We start from the raw sequence: 22849 nt of genomic DNA, 5'->3' as shown, positions 1-22849 counted from the left end.
TGTATTGGAATATACAGGGCTCAGTATGAGGGGCTATGTTTTTATTCCAACATGCTAGGGAATCCTGTAGACCTTGATTTAGGATAGTGACCTAATGCACAAAGCGTGGTTCCATTTGTTCATGTACTCATGTTCTTAGCTTGGCCTCAAGAGGAAGCAAAGCTCCTGTGATCCTGTGCTACATATGCATCCCTTGCACTTGTGAGCCATCGTGTGTGATGAAGACCAGGTCTCCAAAGCCCGAGGCCATACATCAGCATCACACCATCAGGCAGCTCGCTCAGAGGAAGCAGACATTGAATGCTAGCATTTCCTTGGGACACAACTTTGTGCTTAGCTGCGTTCAGCCCTAAGTCCCCATTTCAGCCCAGGCCTCAGGTTCAGGAAGGGAATCCCCTCCTGCTGCACCCTCAGCCTGCAATGGGATGCCCAGCTCCAGCGGTGCAGTGCTCACATGGAGATTGCTGCAGTGCTTGATGGAGGTCTGTGGCTGTGAGATTAAGAGGTGCTGCTCAGGTTTGTCTTTGCTAATCCGGCTTTATTCAAATCGGCTGCTCTGTCTTTCATGTTAAACAAACAGACAAATAGAAAGCCTTAGGAAGCAAGATCCTGATTTGTTGATTGGCCCCAGCCCTGCTGGATTCTCATCCTGAAATCCATCTCAGTTGCATCTGGTTGGTTCCCCCTGAGAAGTGCGTTATTTTGAGACTTGAAGGGCTGACTTGAAAAATGCTTGCATTAAAGTACGGATCAGAATGACCTGGGAAAAACAAGCACAAGTCAACTGCCTCATAGGCATGAATTTGTTCTGTTGAGGGCTAAGAGGTTGTAAAAGAGATTGTCAAAGGTCTGATAGAGGAGGGAGGAAAAAACAGCATATATGCTAGAATATATTTTTTCTTTGTTTTTATTAGCAGTTACAATACAGACGCATTCCTGACACTTGTTAGTCTTTGTCCAGGAATAAAAAATAGTGGTGTGGCCTGAAAAAAAAACGGAGTTCAGAATTTCTTCCTTCCTCACATCATGTGGAGAATGTGGAAAGATGGCACTGTCTGGACAGCACTTTCTTTCCCACTGGCATTGCTCTGCAGGTGCTCACGCTGGGAAGGGGATGCTCGCTTGCTGCTGCTTTCCTATCTGGTTTAGAATGATTCTTTTCCTGTTTCTCATTAGGGTGCCACCTAATGTGCATGTATCCCTGCTAGGAGACTTTGCCTGGTGCTTTGCTTAATATATTCTATAGGCAGTTTTGTCCCATTATTCCCAGTTAAATTCTCTTGGATCTCTCAGAACTTGAGGGCTGTGTGGCAGCTCCCCAGCACAGCATTGTTAGTGGCCTCAGCAGCTACCTGCAAAGAGCGATGCCGTTGTCATGCGGAGCAGGGCAGAGTTTGGTGCAGGGAGGTGTTTCCAGAAGGAAGATGCATTTTGCCATTGCCCTGCTGTGGTTCACTTCATCACTGACTGCTGTGGGAGCTCGAGGCACACGGCAGTGCCCCATGATGAAAGCGAACACCTTGGAACATCCATTAGTTTATGGTGATTAAAATAAAGCCGTGCGCCTCATAGGCTGTGCTGTTACCAGGGAGCAACTGCCAGTGCTAGAAAAAGCTTTCTTTGCTGTTCCGGGGAAGTTCAGTGCTTTGCTCAGTCCTGCACAGCACACACAGGTCTCAGTGGTTCAGTCCTGCACAGCACACACAGGTTTCAGTGCAATTGCTCTTGTTGTGCTGCATCTGCACTGCTCACACATCACATCAGCCCCAGCTGGAGCCCTTCTCCCCACCACAACTACAAGGATCCTTTTTCAATCGTTCCTTCATTGATTCCATGATAAAACTTGGAGAGCTTGAAGAAGCCAGCCTTGGATGGAGAGCTTGTCCTCAGTTTTCACTTAATTCCTGGAACTTTGAGCTGGCTGAGAACTTTTTAGTGCGTGCTGGTCTAACAACAATAGCACTGCTTCCGCGGTGTTATTCATCTAGCATCTGAGTGCTTGGCAAACAAGAAATAATTAAGCTTACCATCAACCCTCTAGGGTAGGTATTATGATACTTACTTAACAGATGTGTAAACAGAGGCAGAGAACTCAAGTTTTTCATGTTCAAAGCACTTTGTGAATGCTACCTAATTAATCCTCACAACGGCCTTGAGATGTTTATTAGCCCCCTTCAAGGGCACAGCAAAGTCACCAGTAGAACCAAGGACTCCTACGTGCCACTTGAGCAGCACACTGCTCCCTGGGCTCCTGTTGGAGACAGACAGTTCAGGACTGGGTTGGATTTTTGTTGAACTCGCTCCGTTCCATTTTTGGAAGTCTGTTAATAGCCTTCCCTGGCTTTTCTTAAAAGCCCCAGCTTTCAGTCTTGGAGCAGTTTGCAGCAAGATTTGGAGCTGGGAGCTCTGAGCCCTGAGTGATGGCAGGAGCAGGGCAGGAGCAGGCAGGCAGCGCTGGGATTAGCAGCACCGGGAAGACTTGTTGCATTGGTGCTGAGGCTGGCAGCCTGGTTTCCTCTGCTTGTGACTCTTCTGCAAGTGGCCCCTTCTCCAGACGTTGCTGTGAGCCCTATGGGATTTACTGCATGCAGGCTGATGGCAGATGCATCATTCTGCTTTGAAAGTGTTGCTTTAGCAGTGCCCTCTCTGTCAGAACATAATTAGATTGCAGCCTTGCCAGTGGCCTGCTGGACTGTGCTGCTGGCCTGAGGGGCTGATAGGAATCACCGAGACAGCTCGGGAGATTAATTAGGTTGATGTATTGTACCTATGTAGGAGATGTAAACACGAACCCTTCACAGCCAGTTTCTGGATCATGGCAGCTCTCGGATGTTTTTACACTGGTCTACTATCTTAATAAATACTGCAAATTGGGTGCCAGAGGTAGAAGGTGCTTTCTGTTCTGCACTGTGATCTGAGAAAAGCATCCCAGCCTCTTTGATCTAAATGGGATAACGCTGATTCTTGGGACTCAGATTTCACTGCTATTCTGCTGTTTATTGCAGCTGGGGATATTAGCATTACTAACTCCGTGAGTATTAGGGGGAAAAGAAGATCCCTGGCATTTGCAAAGTGGACAAACAAAGTATTTTTCTGCCCATCAGTTCTCGTGAGCCCTGGAAGCGATGCCGCAGGCAGCGGTGAATGCTCATTCTGCCTGCTCCGTACCCAGCAGCTGGGCACTGAGTTGCTACTTACTCACCTGCAATTTGGGGCTCCTCGTTCTACAACTCATTAACCAGGCTATCTGGGGGCAGCTCGAATCATTCGCCCACATCTCCAGTTGCTGAGAAGTACGTTTCATAACTTCGCCTGCATTTCAGCTCTGCCTTCCAGCCCTTTGCAAACGCTCCGGAGCAGCTGCGTGTAACCGTACTCTGAGAGCAAAGGGCCGCGGCCACGTACCATCAGTGTGCAGGATCACCCAGGAGGTGCCATCAGGAGCCACTGCCCGAGGTGACAGACCAGCACCTCCCGCTGAAACCAGTGGAGCTGTGCAGCTTTTCCTGAGTGGGTGGTCCCATCCCATTCGTTTTCCAAACACAGATCCTTAAAGAGCACTGAAACATTAGCCTCGAACGAGGCAAACTTACATCGGGTTTGTTCAGCATTAATTATATTTTCTGCAGTGTTCTACCTACACCGTCAATTATTAATTAATCTCCCTATTTTTAGCTGTTACCTGTCCCTAATCACCTGGCTGCTATAGCTCTCTGGTTCTGTGCCAACATGTGTTGCCAAAACGCCCCAGACCAGTTGAAGATATTAGTAGGAATGTAATTACCTCTTTATTGCTCGTGTAATTTTCAATCCCCTACATGTATTACGTTAGACAAATTTCTTGGAGGAGGAAAGGTAAATATTTTCCCCTGTACTAATGCTCTTTGCATGCTGACAGCTGTCCCTCCACCTGGGACAGGAGAGCAGCCCTCACGCATCGCTGGTGTGAACCCTCCGTGCTGGAACGTGCCCAGAAGCAGCTGTCACACGGTGGTGTGGCACGAGGCCATTCTTGGCCTTTGACATTCGTCTCTTTCAGCCTTTGGCCTTCTGATCCATCAGTGATGCAGGGACACAGTGTTTTTCTCAACACGCTACTGCTCGTGAGGGCCCTGTTTTGCCTGCCCCTTCTGGAAGCTGTTGTTCTGTCCCATAGTGTGACAGTGTCAGACTGAGAGAATGAGGGGGACAGAAGCTCCGTGGGCCATCCATAAGGGATTCACGTCTCCTGTGTTTCCTCGCTGAGTTCTTTTTGCCTCTTTCATTGCAGTCACCACATGGAGGTTTGGCCACACTCCTCCCAGGGCTGCCTGGGAGAAGAAATAGAATTACTCTGTTTGTGCATGTTGGATCTTCCCTCCCAACTGTGCTGCTTGCAGCTGTGGCTTCATTTGTGTGCTCAGGCATGTCCAGGGCTGCAGGTCTCCAAGCACAAGGCAAAACCCTGCCAGCCTGCAGACTTTGGGGCCAAACTGCCTCTCTTCTTTCCTATGGTTGTTTCCCTACTGCCTGGCTACTAGAAGTGTCTGCACAGCTGGCTGCAGCGGTCCTTGCTAGGAAGGAGATGGTTACAGAAGGGACAGGGGCTGAAGTTCTTCCATTCTGCAGCCAAACACAGCAGTGTTTGCAGATGGTGCCTGCATGCTGCCCTGCAGGGGTGCATGGGATCACCGAGCCACGCTTCAGCCCGCCCAGCTTCACAAAGGTCAGCGCCTGGGGTGCTGCATCACCTCCTTGCTTCGTTCCTGCCTGGGAAGCGAAGGGCTGTGGCTGGATCTCAGCTGCTTGCTGTTTGTGTCAGTGAGTGCAGAGGAGAACAGTGCACTTCTCGGGCTGTGGGAGCAAGGGGACAATCCTTTTCCATGGAGTGGGAAAGTGAGAAGGAGTGCTGAGCTAACTCTGAGCAGTGTTAGAAAGGCAGCTGTACAGCCATAACTCAGGCCTGTGTTTTAATCCTGGGGTACTTGTGTTCCTCAGCTCAGCAAATATTTGAGGAGCTCTTCTTCATGGACGCTCATACGTCATTCCTCCTGCCAAGGCATTTCTGTGAGCAGAATATCAGTCAAAAGGTTATGGCTGCCCTGACACAAGTCCTTGAACAGCCTGTATGCAACCACTCTCATAAATTGAATGTTCCCAGTGCTTTGGGTGAGCAGTCAAGCAGCAGAAAGGAGGAAGAGCACAGCCATTAATTGAGCACAACAGGAAATACTTTGGAGCAGATTGCAAGAGGAACCACACAGCTGCACGAGACCACGCTGCCCCAGGTTTGGGGTCTGTTGTGCACGAGAGCAAACATCTGCTTCCTTCTTGCTGCACACACCGAGGAGCTGGCAGCGCGGGGCAGGAAGCACAAAGCTTTTGCTCGTACCATCATGCAGTGCCCAGGCTGTCCAGGTGCAAATGGCAGTCACGTGCCATTGCCACTGGTTGGCAATGCCCCTGCAGCTATGGACACCCTTCAGCCGGCAGTGGTTAAGTTTGGCTGATCAGTTTTGTAGATGAATCCAGTGCAGTTAGCGGGAGAGAGAAGCTGCTCTTTGGCAAACAGCTCTTATGGGAACAGTTTCTTCTGTAAACTTAACCCCCAGCACTGGAGAATGAGACAAAGATCAAGTTTAGAAGAGGCTGATTTGCAGACACCTAATAAATGCTTGAGTAAAAGAGCTTTTGCATATGTTGCTGAGGGCAAAATGAAACTGTTAAGCACAGATGTCAACAGGGAATTGCTGTAAGTGTATTGCTGAGCTCTTGCAGTGTCCTTCTTGGCTCTTGTCACTTGGCATCTCCTGATGCCTCTGTGGTCTTAAAAGAATCTTAAGAGAACTACAGCAACTTCAGTGCTAGATGGGGAGATCATTGCTTGAACCACAGGAAAGAGTGGCTCATTTTTACCAGAGAGGCTTGTTTGTGGCCTTTGCACAAATAGGTCTTTGGGGCATGTTTGAAAGCATCAATCCATGACAGTTTGGAAGGGTGATGTCTCTTTGTGCCGTTGTTTCAGGCTGATGATCTCCAGCTCTGCATCAACCATCACCATAAGATTGACCTAATCTCTTCCTGAGCCCTGCAAGTGTATTTTAAATGAAGCTGGATGGAATCGTGCTGCTGGCTGCAAGGTTGCTCTTTGCAGTGCTGATGATGCTCCTTTCCATGTTTTAAGTAAGACTTGAGATGATTCCATTTGTCTTGCATGTAGGTAAAGAGTTTGTGCGGACAGTCATTCTGGCTCACCTCGTGGGTGGTAACTAGTTAAGCTATAACGATTTATTCCTTAATGAACCCCAGTAAATTAGAGCGCAGGCAGGAGCTTGTCCTGCACTAACTCTCTGGAAACGAGGCGTGCTGAGCGGGTTTGGATGTGTCTGGATCGTGCCATGCTGTGGGTGACTGCAGGCATGACAGCTATGGGTAAGCAAAGGATTTTATAAGTAACTGCTTTGCAAATTGAAATCCATCCAGAGCAAGTGGAAGGCGTCAAACAGGTGGAGGAAAAACCTGGGAACATCCAGTCTTAGCCATTGGCTGCAGTGAGCGTGGCTCATCAGACCCAGTGCCAGCAGCCAGCAGGAGGACGGCCTTGCCGTGGGTCGGGCTGGCAGCTCAGACCACCCCGTCCCTGCCACTTGCCATTGGATGCTGGCAGGGAAGCTGGGGATGGAAATGCAAAGTAGAATGCATATAAAATGTAAAATATGGGGAGCCGAGTCTCAGCTGGCTTGAACTGACATAGCGTTTTTGACATCAGTAGAATTATACCTTCCTCTGGATGAGATCTGGCCTGCTATTTTTGCAGTGTTTTTGATTGCTAATTTGACTTTGGAGTTGAAGTGGTGCTGATGCGTTCATTTCATTATGGGAGATGGATTCTAGGCTGTGAATAGAGCTTAGCAGAAACTTTTCCACAAAGCGATGCTGTTCTGTTTTCCCTCGGAATCTGCCAATTTGTCAAATTTGTTTGCAGAAACAGTTTGATTTTGGTTCTGGAGGAATCGCGGCAGGCACTGAACGCAGCCTGCTTGGCAGCGCCATCCCACCTCGATGTGCTGCGAGCTGGAGCGCTCACCCAGCAGCTCAGCTTCCTGCAAGCCTGAGAACACAGGAGCTTGGCTCCTGCTCTGCCGCCCCATCTGCTGCTCCTCGGGATGGGAGTGCCCGCACCGCTGCGCACAGAACTGGAATCTGCAAATGCGATAGTCATTCTCCATCCAGCCCTAATGTGAATTCCGCTGTGCGGTGTGGGGATCTTACTTTTGATTATTGCACAGCTCCAGCACAGCAGCGCTCAGCCCGGCTTCAGTATTTATGTGCTACTGCACAAGATGTGTTAGGCAGTAATGTTGAATTAAGTGGCCAGATCTGAGGAGCCTGCGAGAATCCCAGGATGCTCGGTGCTGGTCTGACTTCCTCTGAGCTTACATCTCCTTGTAGCACGTATCAAAACATTTCTGCCAACATCCTTTCTTTTCTCCCAGTTGCTGTGAAATACCTGGAGCTGGGGACTTTCCGGAGAAGGGACATTCCCACCCATCTTCAGTGCTTTGGAACACTGGCATCTCTGAAGCCTTAGCAGCGGCACCGCTACCTTTGTATTTTCTCTCCCGTTGGGAGTTAAAGTGGGAGGCCAAGAAGCACTCCAGTGCGTGTGAGATGGTACAGGAGGCTTGAAGAAGAAAGGAGGATAAGGACAGGCTCTGATGTTCATTTTCTCCTTCTCCAAGTTTGAAATTGACAAAGCTTGGCCACTCCCCACCTGGCTCCTCGTACTAACCATTGCGCTCGCGTTTCAGAGACATCCAAGGGAAACAAGTTAAAAGCAAATAGGGAGAAAATACCTCTTACTGAAGCAGGCAGTATGGATCTGTTATCCTCTCAAGACGTCCACACAAACTAATATTATTTGAACAGATACATTCTGTGCCTCTGATGCTTTCACTTGGTTTAACTGCAGAGTTTGATGGTAAATCTATGTGACAATGCATATGTTAAAAACTATGAAGAAGTTAGTAAAGATTTACTGCCAGCCAGCACATGAAATGAAGAAGGAAAGGCATGGACATAATTGTACCATGTGGCCTTGTGGAGTGACTGTGATTCATGGAAATGTTTGTGGCTCTGTGCTGGAAAATGGCAGAGTTGGACCTCTTGGGTTTCCTCTCCCTTGTGGCCAAAGTGGTCTCTTAGTATTAAAAGTAACTTTGTTCATAGGACCGTGAGGATCCACTCAAAACCTGTAAGAAAAATGGAAAAATTATGTTTGAGACTCCAGGTATTAAAAGAACAAGGCATCCTGAGCTCCTGGAAAGCAGAGCAGAAGGGCTGGGAGATGCAAATGTTCAGACCTGGTTCGTCTTCATTTCTTTACCCAAGGTAAATTCTAGTCTGACCTTGGCAGTTGTAAATCTCAGAGCTGATTCTGAAGAGAGGGGAACAATGAGGATAATTGCTCTGAAACTCAGAGAGCCTTGGTGGGGATGGAGGTATCAGCACGTGTGGGAGAGGAATGGCTCCCTGCATTGCATTGGGAAGCAGAAGGTCTATTTGTTATTAAGCTGGGCGGCAGCCCTGTTTGAATTCTGACGTAGCTTTGCCAAAGAGGTGATCCTGCAATTAACAATCATGTGGAAGTATTAACAAAGTGAGAAAATTCGGATGGTTCTCTTCTAGCAGCATTGCCTTTACTTCTTACAGTTTGGGATTAAAATAACCCTATTTTTTCCTGTTGCTGAAGCTTAACCCAGCTCGGGCCCACAGCTCACAGCAGTCAGCACAACTGGGAGCAGTGGGGCACGTGGGACAGACCACCTCGTTGTCAGGAAACTCATTCTTTCCTCATTATATAACAATGCAAATGTGGCAATTTCCTCTCTGCTCCAGTTGTTACTCAGTCTCCAATTAATTCAGAAATGGGCCAGCAGTAAATATGCAAGTGCCAGCACAGTGTAATATGAAGTCTGGTTTATCGTCAGGTTGCTATTCGAGATGCTTCTGATTAGGTACTGGCTTTTCCCTCAGCTGTTTAAATGTCACTGCTGGAATCACAGGGGTGAAAAGGATCTAATCTCTTTTCCCCAACCCTCAACCTCTGCATCACAGCAACTTTGAAATGTGCATTTTTCCCTATTGTTCTTCAGTCTATTGTGGAAGTGCTGCAGTGACTAATTCTTGCATAAATCATTGCCATGACAACACCTGTAATATCTGCTGCCAAACAGCACCGAGGCGCTGAGGTTCCTCAGCTCAGCCAGGAGGATGAAGGGAGACAGAGGTGGCTGAAGCAGCCCCACCAGCGTGCTGCTTGCGAGGAAGGCAGCAGCAAGCTTCTCCGAGCTGCCTCCTCTGCCAGCCCCTGCTGCTTTGCTGCACCAATGGGTGAGCAGCACTCCGTGTTGGAGCAGCTGAGCTCTGTGCCCGGCATAGCGAGGTCTTGGTGCCACGTGGGCTAAATGATCAAATGTCGATTCTCGTCGGCTGGAAACCAGGCAAAGTTGGGTGTTGTGTTTAATTAGACACCCTGTAACACGGGCTTGTAAGGCGACAAGGCAGCGTAATCTTCTTTTGGGTTTGCTGCACATCATCAGCGGGGCCATCAGTGGCAGCAGGGAGATGTCCTTCTCACGGGGCAGCATCTTTTATGATAACCTGAAGCCAGCTCCAGTTTAATGGCAAAACATTTCAACCCATTTTTCTCCTGTTGTTGCTAGCTCTTCTTTATTCATTCCAGAAAGAAGAAGCTCTGCGAAGGAAAAATGTAGCAGAGAGGTTACTGATTGCTATCTGCAGACTTGTTGCAAAGGAAAATTTACCATCACGGTGCAACGCAGGAACAACTTGCATTAAATGAATGTTGTCAGGAGTTGTTGTGGGGAGGGCTGGATGAAAAACGAGGTGTGGCCTTTCACGCCAATACAGAATCCATTTCTCTGCGTAGCTCTGTCCGCTGTTTTTCTTACAACTTCTTCATCCCTGTTGTAGGTGTAGCGTCCTGTGATGTGTGAAGATCTCAGTTACACCTCAGATCAAAGGCAAGGGAAGAGGGAATGTATAGAATAAGAGATGCCTGCAGTGACAGCACACCAGCTTTCCTTTGGAAGCTTCCTCCTATGGAGTGACCTTTCCTTTTTATCCGGAGTCCTGGCTCCCGACCCGGTTCTGTACTCCACAGTACCTCCTGTGGGTGCTGACATCTAAGCATGGCAAAGTGTTGTTCCAGTTTCTCTGCCTGAGCATAACGAATGGTGTGGGGAGCAGTGGGGAATGCGGCTCCCGAATCGGAACTTCAGTTACCGTAGATCAGCAGAGCTCCAGAGGTCACGGCTCGCTTTGGATTGCTCTGTACCCAACCTATTAAAAATCCGTTGTGGGAAATCTAGAACTTCCTTATGCGAAGGTGGTTAAACTAAAAGCTCAGTGAAATCTGGGCATGCTTGAAGGACAGACAGGTTCATGTTCTGTTGACCAAGGGAGAAACAGGGAGGCTTTATTGCTGGGGGAAGCTCTATGCTGAACCTCGGTGCTTTGCTCCAGGGCCCCAATGTCCTGGGATCTGCCGAGCACTGCTGCCTCTGCTGCCCCACTCCCAGCTCCGGGTGCCGACGCGTTCCCGTGTGGTGGCATGTGGAGGTGCTGAATGCAAACCGAGCTTTCTCTTCAGATTCAACATCTGGATTTTTGTTTGGGTTCCTCTCCTAAGAAGGACTGAGGGGGAGGGAGAGGTTTCAGTGTGATGCATCGGCTTAGCCACAGCCAGAAGTCCTCAGGGAAGGAAAACCAACGCACCCTGCACGCTCAGCTGGGAGCAGGCCGCCCAGTGCCCAGCAGACGGTGACTGCAGTGCCTCCTTCCACCCCTCCTCAGCTCCAGGAGAAGTAATCCCCAGCACGAGGCCTTGTTTGGCCTGGCAGGACCTGGCAGGAGCAGACCTGGGCCGTCGCTGCCATGAAATTTACTCACAGAGAAGTGTAGTTTCTGAGGGGGAGAGGAGGCAAAGCTGCTTGTGAATTTGGGTCAGATTCAGCAAAACATTTCTGCCAAAAAACACAAAGCAAAAAAAAAAAAAACCCAAAACAAACAGCAACCCTCTGCCTTCATTGCTTTTCCAGATAATCAGAATATTTCATTTTGTACTTCTCAAGCAAAGTAAGAATAAACATTTTCTTTTCACTTTGGAATATCCCCTACTGAAAAGTACAGCTGAGCAGTGACATTTCCCCATGCAAACTGTCTTATTATCAAAACCCGCTGTGTTTCACAGGAGAGTATCTGCACAACTGTGGGGCAGATGTGCACTCCTTCACATTCCTCCCTTCTCGGAGCGGGCTGGCAGGTGCAAGGTGCTTTGTTTGTACCGTTTGCTTGTTAATAAGAAAAAAAGCCAGCAGATGGTGCTCAAGAATTCACACCCTGGCTGCAGGAGGTGGCGGTTGCTGGAGCTCAGGTGCACACCTGGGTGGGGATGGAGCTCAGGATGTTCCCTAACCCAGGGGCTGAGAGCAGAAATCTTTCCTCCATGCGGGTTGGTGCTGGCACTACCCAGGCCTGCTGTGCCCTGGACTGCTCAGAGGAATCACTCCAGACTTGCACGAGCAGCTCAGAGCTCCCTTCTCCCTGCATCGCAGCTTGGGGAGGCAGCCCAGCACCTGGTGGCATTTCCCATCCTGACAGCTCGTCTCCTTAAGATCTGTTGCCAGGCTGAGAAGTCTCTTTCTTTGTCTCATTTCCAGCACAAGGAGGGAGACGTGAGCCTCCTCCACCCGCTCCCTTAATGTGTGAATTAAGCTCAGTGGGGAAGGAAAGCCGTGCAAACATCTGTCCTGTTCCTTGTGCTGCAAGCTGCATACGGATGCTGCAGCACTTTGAGCCCATGTGGGACACACAGGGCTGAAGTCACTGTGGCTGCAAACAAAGCCTCTCAGGTTGTGTTTAGGATGAAGTGACTGTTCACGTGCTTTCTCCTCTCCCCGTGCTTGCTCGCTTCCTAGACTGTCAACGCTCTGTTTCTGCAGGCTGAAGGAAATCCCCCTGCTGCATGCCCTGTGCTGGTGCTGTGACGTGGTATGGGGCATTCAGTGCATGCCATCATTTGTGCTGCTGTATGGGGTGAGGTGCTGCGTGCTGCTGAGCCCCCGCTGGGCACGTGCAGGTGTAAATGCACTGCAGGGTCTGTGGGTCTGGGTACAAAGCTGTGCTCAGTGGGGGTGTGAGGGACTGTGAGGCTTTGCATACATGTGTGAATGTGTGTGCAAAGGAAGTGGTGGTGGTAATAGTCCGTGTGAGCTCTTGCCTTGTAGAGGAGGAGGGAAGTCTTGTCCCTTCTGAGACAGTGCAGCAGAAGACGACTTGGGAGGGCTCTCAGAAAACTGTTTCTGGTATTTTATGCTTTGATTTGCTGCCTCTGTTGAGATCCAGTCATTTAAGCGTGATAGCCTACCAGGCAGCAACTGTTTTGCTTAGTCCTGCCATTTTGGTTTGTGTATCTCTAAACCGTATTCTCTGAGGGGAAATATTAACTTGTCTAGACCAAAGTACAGTATGTTGGCTAGTCCATCACCTGGGAGGGTTTGTGCTTTCCATATGCAGTGCTCAGAGATGGACAGAGTGTGTGTGGCTTTGAGGAGGCTGTTAAAATTCATCCTGTGGGTTTCCTGCAGTCAGTGCCTCTAGCAATGAGCCGAGGAGGCACAGATTTGGAAATGCCTGCTCCTACCAATTTCATCTCCTCCAGACAGTGATTGCCCACAGTGCATTTCCCAGGAGTGCACTGAATTACACGTCCGGTTCCCTTTTCACTCACTGGATGCTAAGCTCTAGCTATTGGAGGCTGTGTGAATTCTGCAAGGTGGAAGCTGCTGGCACCTCTCTGCCTTGCAGGCTTCTGCTTTTCCTTTTTGTTTATGGAATTTGCGTCTCCCTCCTCAAACAAAGAGCATGGTGTGGTCTCCTGCCTCCTGCTAGAGCCTCCCAGGAGGGATACAGCTCTTCCCATCAGTGGAGAGCCAAGGCTCCTCAGCTCAGCCAAGAGCAGGGCTGAGCTCGGCTGGGACGGGTGGGCTCCTGCTGTGCCCACCGAGTGCAGGCCGGGCACTCAGCCATGGAGCCCGCAGCCCTTTGGTCTCTGCTGGTGCATTCTGCTGCAGCAAAGTCTCTTGTCATTACTTTTATGGGAAGCTTTCGGCGGCCTCATTTGCTATTCATATACATCTGTTCCAAGGGAGTCTGCCATTAATCTCCTGGTAGGTTTAAGGTTTCCCTCTTATATTCACTGCCTGGCCAGTCATCAGATAAGTCAATGAATACCAATACAAAACAAAATAGTGGGTTGTAGGGTTGCCTGATAATTGTTTTCTTGCTAAAATATAGATGATGCATCCTTCTCTCAGTTAAAAGAAAGAATAGTCCAGCCATGCGGGCAGGTCCCTGCAGCAGCAGTAGAGCCCAGAGCATGCAGATGACTACATCCCTTCCAGTCTGACCAGCAAAGGCAGGAGAACTTGCTCCCCAGCTTGAAGCCGGGGGGTTGCTGTCCTCCTGTCCTACCTCTTGGCACAGATAACTGAGCTGGAAGCAGAACTGAGGAAGGGCTGAAACGAGCGGCCTGGCACCAGGCAGGGCTCACGGGGAGAGATGCCTCTCCCCAACCAGTGCTGGTCCCTCTGCATCTTCCTGCTCTGCCTGAGCAAAGCTCCAGCCCTGCACAGCATGTCAAGAAGGACACGGTGGGCGATGCTTCTGGAAAACAGACTGGCTATGGTTTGCCCCGAGCAGCCCCAGCTTTTCCAGTTATTGTTTCATCTTGAAGTACTATACTCATCTTCTAGAAATGTGATGGCTATTAGCCAGGGCTGCAAGCAAAGCTGTAAATGTTCTGCTGGGACTGCAGCATATGGTTAGAAAGGGGCATTTTTAAGGCTCTTCCTGAAGTAAGATGGAAATTAAAACGATATTTTTGTCACAGGGCCAGACCCTGAGTAAGCGTAATTTGGCTCTGATGACTTCAGAGGAATTGTGCCAGTTTATACAGCTGAAGATCCATCTATGATATTAGAAAAAAACACATTTATTCTGTGTCCTTGTTATGATCACAAATCCAGCTATTAACAAAAACAAATCAGACCAGTGCTGCAGTTACAAACCCAGCGTACACCCAGACATTTAAAATGAACAAAAGCGATCCTCATAGCCGCTTTTTTCCTCCAGCCTTGAGGAGCTGTATTTCCATGTTCCCTTTGTAAACACAAGGGTGAGAAAGCCTTCCTTCTGCAGGGATCTGAAAGCAGACAGAGAGGAAGAGCGTTCCGAAAAGCATCATAGCATCAGATTCGTAGCAGCATTTCAATAGGGAGGAAAGCAGAATCAGAACTTTGCTGGAAGCTTCTTCTCCCACTTTCTCCATTTCCACTTTGTCCCTTCCGAATTACCAGCTTGCCTTCCTTTAGCTTTGTGGCTGTCGAATAGTTCACGCGATGCAGTGTTATGTTCACAAGGTTGTTCACAAGTAATTTGACTTTCAAAGTTCGGAGAGGTCCTGGGCACGCATCATTTCAAACTGCTTATTGCCCACGGCGCTTTGCTTGCTCTTGTGCTTGCACGTGCAGGTATGGGGGGCTCAGCTGGGTGGGCATCAGCCAAACACAGACAGAAAAAGCCATACACCCACACAGAAAACTTCTGCCCCCTCTCTGTTCAGTTACAGTTAATTTACAGCTCACCCCTAAACGGTGAATTTTAATACCATTTTCTTTCAAAAGTGTTACATATAAATTCACTGTCCCCAGCGTATAAGTGTCAGCCGGCACAGAAATCGTTGTTGCTGGGCTGACGGCTAAAGACTGATACATTTAAAGAGAAAATATATATTCTCTCCAAAGTGGAAACTCATATTGTAAATTCAATTTGTCAATAAATATGGAAATGGTTTCCATTTCCCTCTCCTCCTACTCCACGCTGCTGAGATTGGTCATTCTGGAACCGTGTCACCAGTGCAGGAGGAATTACTGGGCCCCAGAGCCAAGAGAGATCTATTGTCACAGCCTCAGGTCAGCGAGTTAATTGTACATTCATCAGTGATGGCAACAGTAGGAACAGAGTGTGGAAAAAGGTAATTAGATTTAAGAAGCTCAAAAGGGCTTTCTGAACGACTTATCTTCCTAGAAATATGCAATGGGGTAAGTAAGCAACATGTGGAATATGGTCCACACAAGTGCTTACACCAAAGGTGAGCTTCAGGGGAAAGTGTTCTCTGGTGTCCAGGAAGAAAGTGCCCATTTTTGACCAAATGGACTCAGATCTCCACTCCTGTGCTTCTATCCCGTGATGGAGTGGGTGTACATGACTGGTGTCACCCCATGTAGCAAAGCTGCAATCTGAACTGGGTGTAATGCAGGAAGAACTGTTGTGCTCTGGGATTTTCCTGCCTGTGGATGGACACTGAAGTGCTCACCTAACCCCTGGTGTAGCAGAAATGCTAAGTCACAGCTTGAAGCAGTGATTGAGCAGCTGGTGGGAAGGCAGGGCCTCATTTAAGGGTTGGCAGCAGACACAAGCGTATCTCTTGCTGGAGACCCCTGCATACCTGAGGTCTTCTGGAGGTAAGCAGCTTCTTTCCTTTATTTTTGTGCCCGTGGCTGTTGAATTTGAACAAGTCCTCACTGCAGCCAGGGATCTTGCTATTCTGTTGTCATTGTTGCGCTTTCTATTGCATATCACCTGGAGAAATGGTTCCTTGCTGAGCCTACACCAGCATCGTGCTGCTGGTCTCCTTGGACCTACTCTGCCTTCTTGCAACTTTTGGTTTGGAGCTGAAACTCTCTTGGATTAAAGATTTGGATGTCGATGTTGCTGGTATTGGAAGTTGAATTTAAAAGGGAAAGCAACTGCGGAGTGCAGGAAGAAGGCATGCTCCCAAGATATAAAGCTGAGTAATAAGAACTGCCTTAGACCTGCAGGTCCTCCCAGGGGGACCAACCAAACTCAAAACTATCAAAGATGTAATGAAAGCCCATCACTCTGATAAATGGAAAAATCACCCCTGCATCAGAATAGGAATATCATTTCACTTTATCACCCTGTGATTATTAGCCTGGAGAGCAGAGATGTGAGCCTGGGATGCTGTTTGCCCTGCCTAGGAACTCACTGCAATCCCATCTCTCCCGACAGGGGTGGTTTAATTTTTTGCTTTTAGTGGAGTTCAAAGGATTTTAATTTCTTGGTTCATTAAAGCCCCTGTGTCTACCTGGTGTAGTTGTCCTCCCATTTAATACAAGTCTGCATTTATTAAGGTAGGTGGTGGAACGTTTTACGGCATTCCATCATGTTTTCCTCTTGTAATTGGAAGGGCTCCAGGAGGTGGCACCCTGGCCACCTCGCAGCTCCCTGTGGGTTCTGGCTTGTGCTGCACAGGGCCAGAGCCAAACACACTTCAAGTCTCTGCAGGTAACCTGACATCAGGAGGCCCAGTGCAATCTGGTGCAATGTCCCAGGGCAGGGATGGATCCCGGGCACTGCTCAGAGCTGGAAGGAAGCGAGAGGGAGAAAGAGAGCAGATTCCTTGGGAAAGCAGAATCCATTTCTCTTCCCCACCATGCTGCTTCGAGCCAGAACCCCAGGGTGTGAGCTGGATTCTCTTTGCCTGCTTGAACAGTTGGGGATTTTTTTCTTCCTGTGCTTCCAAGAGCGCAGTTGAGAGCAAAGAGCCGTGTGCTGAAGTCCAGGCTTTGGCAGCGAGTTAGACACCCAGAGTTAAACCCAAGCTGCTGAGTTATGGGCAGCTCTGCTTTATCAGAGAAGTGTCAGGCTTCCCCTTGCTGTGACTGCTATCAGTAATTAGCACACCCTACAGAGCCTGCTGCTGAACAGTCCACACGCTAAATGCTGCTTTGTCATCAAAGTACAGTAGCTTGTAACTAATTACATCCCAGCTTTATCTGGACCAGTTCTTCCTTTTAAATACACTTAATAACTCTGCCTTTGAAGGTTCTAGGCATAAAAATAACCACTTCAAATAATCTCCTAAAGACACATGCCACATTAGGTATGGAGTTGAAGTAGGCACCTTGGATTATCTGTACAAAACAAGAGCTCAGGGCCCCTGCTGGGACGGGGATGGAGAGCTGCGGGTCTGGTGTAGAAGGGGAAGGCTGGAGAGCCAAGGTTCGTGTTTGACACGAGTCTGTGCATGCATTGTCATCAAAGATGTGAGGAAGGAAAAGCGGACTGTGCCAAGAAAGAGCTGTGGTTTCACTCATCAGTGACTGACATGAATGGGAAGACTAGCAGTGTAAGGGCCAGCATCCAGTGTTAGTCCTGAGTCCTCCTCCACAACCTAAAGGTCGTCCATTTCTCTTCTTCAGTCACATTTAAACAATAGGATCAGTTGTGCTGGATTCACAGTGCTGTTCTCTGTCATCATCTCCCTGACCCTGTCAGAAGAAAGACCAGAGCAAACATTTTGTTTTCCTTATTTTGGAGGCTCCTATGGGATGGGAAACACCTTTGCACTGAAGGAGGGGCTGCTTAGCGTGGCTTGGAAGTCAGTGATGAGCACATGATTCACGGTGTCTGTAAAAGCAAGTCTTTGCTGGCTCACTTAGAGATCACTCGCCAGTCATTGAAGCCAGTGCTGTGAAATCTGCCATAGCTGTGTACTAAAACATCCTGTAAAGCGGCACAGATTTTCGTTATCGTTGAGCATTTCTGGTGTGTGTTATGGGACCATAAAATAGTGATGCTTGGGACAGGTGGGAATGTGCCAGTTTCTGTCGGCAGTTATCATCTCTGTGAGCTAGGGAAAAGAAAGGAAATTCAAAAGCATTCCTGGTAGCACCTTGGGGGAAGGGAGGAACGGGAGCTGCAGCTCCTCATCCAGAACAAAAGGAGCAGCTAGAGCTGTGACATGTCGTGACTGCAAAGCGCCGGGGAGGAAATCAACTTTAAGAGACAGCAGAAGGGGAATAGCTGGTGCTACTTTTAAATTAAAGGTGTTAGGGGGATTCCTAGAGGGAAGAGACTGGGGGTTAGGAAGGAATGCATCATGCTGGGAGTGACAGCACTTGTGAATCACCTGAATCGTCTGGGCCCGTTAAAGCCGTGTCTTACAACGCCCTCAAAATGCAGCCGGGATCACTCTGTCGGTTACAGCCTGCTTGTCTCATCTCAAGCAGCCTTTAGCAGAGGAGGCTCTGGAGGCAAGATGAATATTTACAGCTCCAGCATTTCCCCTGTCTCCCCTCTAATTGCAGCTGAAGGTGTTTGTGTGGTCCTGTCTGGCACTCAGGCTGGCTCTTGTGATCAGGCAGCAGGTGAGTTTAATGCTGTGTTTGGCTGTTAGGCTGACAGTGGTGCTTTCTTTCACTTGAAACAAAACCACAAAGGATGGGAGAGTTACGTGCATGATGTAGAAGGAAAGCATACGAAAGTCCAGAAGACTTTGACCTCAAGGGACTGGAATCTGTTTTCTGTTCAGTTTGCATAAAATCAAGATCAGCCCCAGAACTGAAGCAAATCTTCTGTTCTGTGAACTGGGAGCCCCCTTAATAGAGCTGCTGTGGATTTATGCCTGGCCTAGCCCCCGGAGAGTCAATCTGGATTTGCATTTTAACTCAGCTCTGCCAGTCTGGAGTATCTCCAAGAGACTTCCTTGGCTTGCTGTGCAATATTTTTTCAGCCATTTCAAGTGCAGTTGTTAATGGATGTCAATATGGAAAACACTATGAGTAAATACAATGCCTGTGGAAAAAAATCAGGGAGCCAACACAAGGAAGGACTAAGCATGCTTTCCTGTATGTGGCTGTGCTGATGTCTGTGACCTTGCAGCAGCTCCCACTCTGTACCACTGCTGCCATTCCAGTGCCAAGGAGTTACTTTGCTCGAGCCCATCTATCTGCGGCCATTCGGGCCCTTCTGCCTTTTATTCCTGGCTGTCAGGGTGACAAAGCCTTTGCTACAGCCCTGTGCTAAAAGCTGACCACATCTCATGGGCTTCCCACGACAGCTTCCTCCCAAATGCATCCGCACTCCTCTGAAGATCTGTCCTTTCCATTGCAGGAGCAGGCAGCAAACAGTGTCTGCTTCCATCTTCGGACTCAGAGTTGATGACTTGCACAGTTTGCAACTTGCCACCAAAAAGAGGACAATTCTGTCAATGCTCGCATACGGTCACTTATTCGGCTGTGCTGGGACGCTGTTAATTATTTCAGCCTGCTGTCTATCTGCCAGAGCACTGTGATGAGCAGCTTGGCGATGCATTGTCTGCTTGTTTAATCTATAGCAGCTTTTGTTTGCTATAGAGCAGTCGATATTTTTTCCTACGTTTTTCCTTTTTCTTCTCTCTCCCATTGCTGAAGCTTTAATTCCTACACAGACTCCTCCCTCCCAGGCCCCCTCCTACGGGTACGTGCCTTTCTCAGAAGAGCCATCCTCACGTGCTGGGGCTGCGGGGCCGCTGCGGTGTTTGCAGTGCACTTTAAGAGCTGCTGAAATGCCAAGCATCCTTATGGCTGCTATTAGAAATGGGGCCGTTCCTGCAGACAGGCAGCATTCAGGTCAGGGGAGCTTTGGCTTGGGTTGTATTCTCCAGGTGGCAGCTGCTATAAAGGAAACAGATGTTTTGTTACAGTTTCTAAGGAACTCTAATAGTTTTGTTAGATCTAGGGGAGCAGGGGGCTAAGGTCAGCAGCAAGCTGCAATAGCCAGTGCTGCAGGACTGGTTTTAACATGAGAAAGATGATTGTTTATTAGTGCCAGGGAGAGCTGAGGAAAAGACTTCAGGGGGAGAAGAAGCATTTGCGAGTATTGGCTTGCTATAAAAGGCACATGTGGACGTGGCTGGGTCTGTAGCTCTCTTTTATCAGCTGCCCATGAAGCCTGAGACCAGCAAACATTTGCTTCCAGAGATGGCTTGGAAAGAGAAGCACCCACACCTGGCTTTGCAGGGACAGGGGTGTCATGGTGCCAGGCCCAGGGCATCTGGTGCTGCCCATGGTGGGCACTGTGCTGTGATGCCGTGAACACGGGGGCTGTGGGGGCTTTCACCTCCTCCACCAAGAGCAGCTGCTCCTCGCGTTGTATTTGGGGCTGCCGAGCTGAGGGCCACCCGATGCTTTAAAATGACAACAGAGCAGTGACCCTCAAGGTGTGTATTCCAAACGTTTGTCTGTTTGCAGAGTCAGGCTCTCTACATGATTTCCTAATGTTTTCCTGCTGAAACACTTATGTCAAGTCTCGGAAGTGTAACTTATCATTTGCATACAGATTTTGCTTAGCACAGGTCTTTATTTGCTCCTTTGATTCAGAGGTTGCAGTACAGCCTTCTGTACAGGGCATTAATTTTGTTTTTAACCGGCTTCTTTTATCCCTGAGACTGGAATGCCAGGCACCGAGTGCAAAACTGGGTGGCCACAGGCTGGGCATAGTCAGCAAGTGAGTTCAAAGGGAGTAAAAACATTTCATCTGTTCAAAGACAGCTATGGTCCCAACTACTCTCATAAAGACTAATAATATTTCATGGTAAAAGTTAGGAAAAAAATCTTGTACAAACAGCATTTGAAGGCTTCGAGTTCGGCTTGCTGAAGAGGAAAACTGGGGGGAAAAACCATGGATGTGATTTTTCTTGTGCGGTGATCGTGGCATTTTCTGTCTGTGTGGGGCAGCTGGTGTCATTGCTTCAGAGGTAGAAAGTGGGACCTCTTGGAGGGAAATGTGCTCATCTGATTCCGTGTTCCCTCTGCACCAGCCTCAGCTCCTTGCAGGGTGAGCAGGACCAGCAACAGCAGAACAACCCACTCACACAGGTTTTGCTCCAGATCTTCATAATTAAAGTCTTTTCAGCAGTGAAACATGAGGTTTATCATCATGCCCCACACTTCTCACTAGAAATAACGCTGACTATTCTTATTCTCTCTGTGTATATTTAAAACCAGTTTACTCTCTTTGTGCTTGGAAGGGTTTGCATTGCGGAGCAGCACTGGGTAGCTGCTGTCTGCTTGGGTGCTGTGACACAACCGGTGTGGCAATACAAGAATGAAGGCCAAGAGTTTCACATCCCTTTAAGGGGCTTTGGGTTCTTATCCTTTATTCAGATACCTACCACTGCACACCTGTGATACTCAAGTCTGTGTGTTCTTAGCGGATTCGCATTCCAGAAATTTTAACAAGTTGCTTCATGAGACCGTGACCACTTCACCTCCGTAACATCCCACGGCTTGCAGAACATCACTACATCTTTTCATGGAAAAGGCATCTTCAGTCCTTGATTTTGAGTCTGGGTGGAGACTGAGCAGGGGAAGAAAAGCTCCATCTGCTCCCTTCATGTTTCCAGGCTGCACAAAGCAGGGAACAGCCCACAGCCTCTCAGGGTCTCCTCGCTGGAGGCACCTGGGCTGTATGAGCAGCATTACAGCCCCAAACCAGGACAGGTGCAGCAGGGAATGAGTGCCCCCCTGATGGGCAGAGCAGTGCTCAGCAGCTGCAGTCACAGCCGGGCTGATCTGTGAGATAAATGTTATTTAAATTGCTGTATCTCAGCTGCTGTGGGAGCTGCATACCTCAGCTTAGCATGCTAAATATACTTTATTAATTGCCTTGCTCTTTGCATACACCGGAGGCTGGTTCATCATTAAATACACCAGGAACATTTATTCCTTGAGGTTTTGTTTCTTACTGAAGTATTCCAGTTCTTAATGGCTCCCTTGGATGGGATCAGCTTGGACCTGGAATATTGCTGCTTGTACTGCTTTTTCCATTCTTCACTACTGAAGCACAGCAGCACAACAGCATCTCACTGTCTGTATTTAAGTGCATCATGCCTGTACAAAGCAACACTATTAGATTGAAGGGGTAAATACCCTCTGATAGTGTTCAGTTCTGCTATTTATCTGTATTGCTGTTCTCAAAAGGCTACAGCTGAGATTGCTCTTTGCATCGTGCACAGGGAGAGGCAGCCCCTCAAAGTGCAGCTTGCAATTGCCAAGCAGGCAGTTAGACAAGTGTCAGGGTGTAGCTCTGTGCAGGTCAGAAACTGAGGCCCTTCTGTTCAGGATAGCTTGCAGCGTGACTCAGTTTAAGAAGTGCAAGGGATGGAGCCAGCATCCAATTCCTTGCTAGTCGCCTTCGTTGTTATATCTGAGGTAGCCGTGCTGAAACTGGGGCTTTTGGGCCAGCTGGTAACTGGCCCAAGAAGAGAATTTGGGACTGGTGATCAGTCGCATTGGAGACTGCACTGGGTTCTGAGTGGATTCAATGAATTGAATACTTTAATGCACTCTTCCTGGGCCAGCATGCTTCTACAGGAGAGGACCAGGCGTTTCCAATGGGGAGAAGGGTGCTTCTTTAGCATTCTTTGGGGATTGCTGCCTGTGTTCTTATTGCTGCAGAGAGGCAAAAGCTGAAAGAGCTTTGCTTTCTGCTGGGAGCAAACCTAACCTGGAAGACAACCTGGCCCCACTCCATATCACCAGCTAGAAGCATTCTGGGGGCTGAGCTGCCTTCTCTTCAAGAGTAGGAAGAAAAACCTTCCCAGTTTCAATAGCGTGTTTTTTATGAGAGCCTTTTCCTTTTTTACAGCCCTATTTGTTTTTGTAGTAAAAGGTGGTGAAGCACCTTGCACAGCAGCATTAGTTACATGCTCCAGGTTAAGCCAGAGCCTCTATTCCCTCCCAGCACCGCAGTGCGTGGGGGGACGTGCTCTGGGGGTGTAAGGAGTGCTCTGTGGGGGCATCTCTTAGGCAGTCCTGGGTTGGGCTGCAGTCAGCCTATGGAGCATCTTTGTTGGCAGAACCTCAGCCCCTTGGTAGCCATTAAACAAGCAATTCCTTCAGGCAGTTTCTAGCCTGCTTCCTTCCCTGAATGCATTTGT

The sequence above is a fragment of the Numida meleagris genome, chromosome 22 (genome assembly GCF_002078875.1).
Source record: "Numida meleagris isolate 19003 breed g44 Domestic line chromosome 22, NumMel1.0, whole genome shotgun sequence".
NCBI classification, from domain to species: domain Eukaryota; kingdom Metazoa; phylum Chordata; class Aves; order Galliformes; family Numididae; genus Numida; species Numida meleagris.
The sequence above is the reverse complement of the archived record's forward strand: the minus strand, read 5'-3'. Positions refer to the sequence as shown.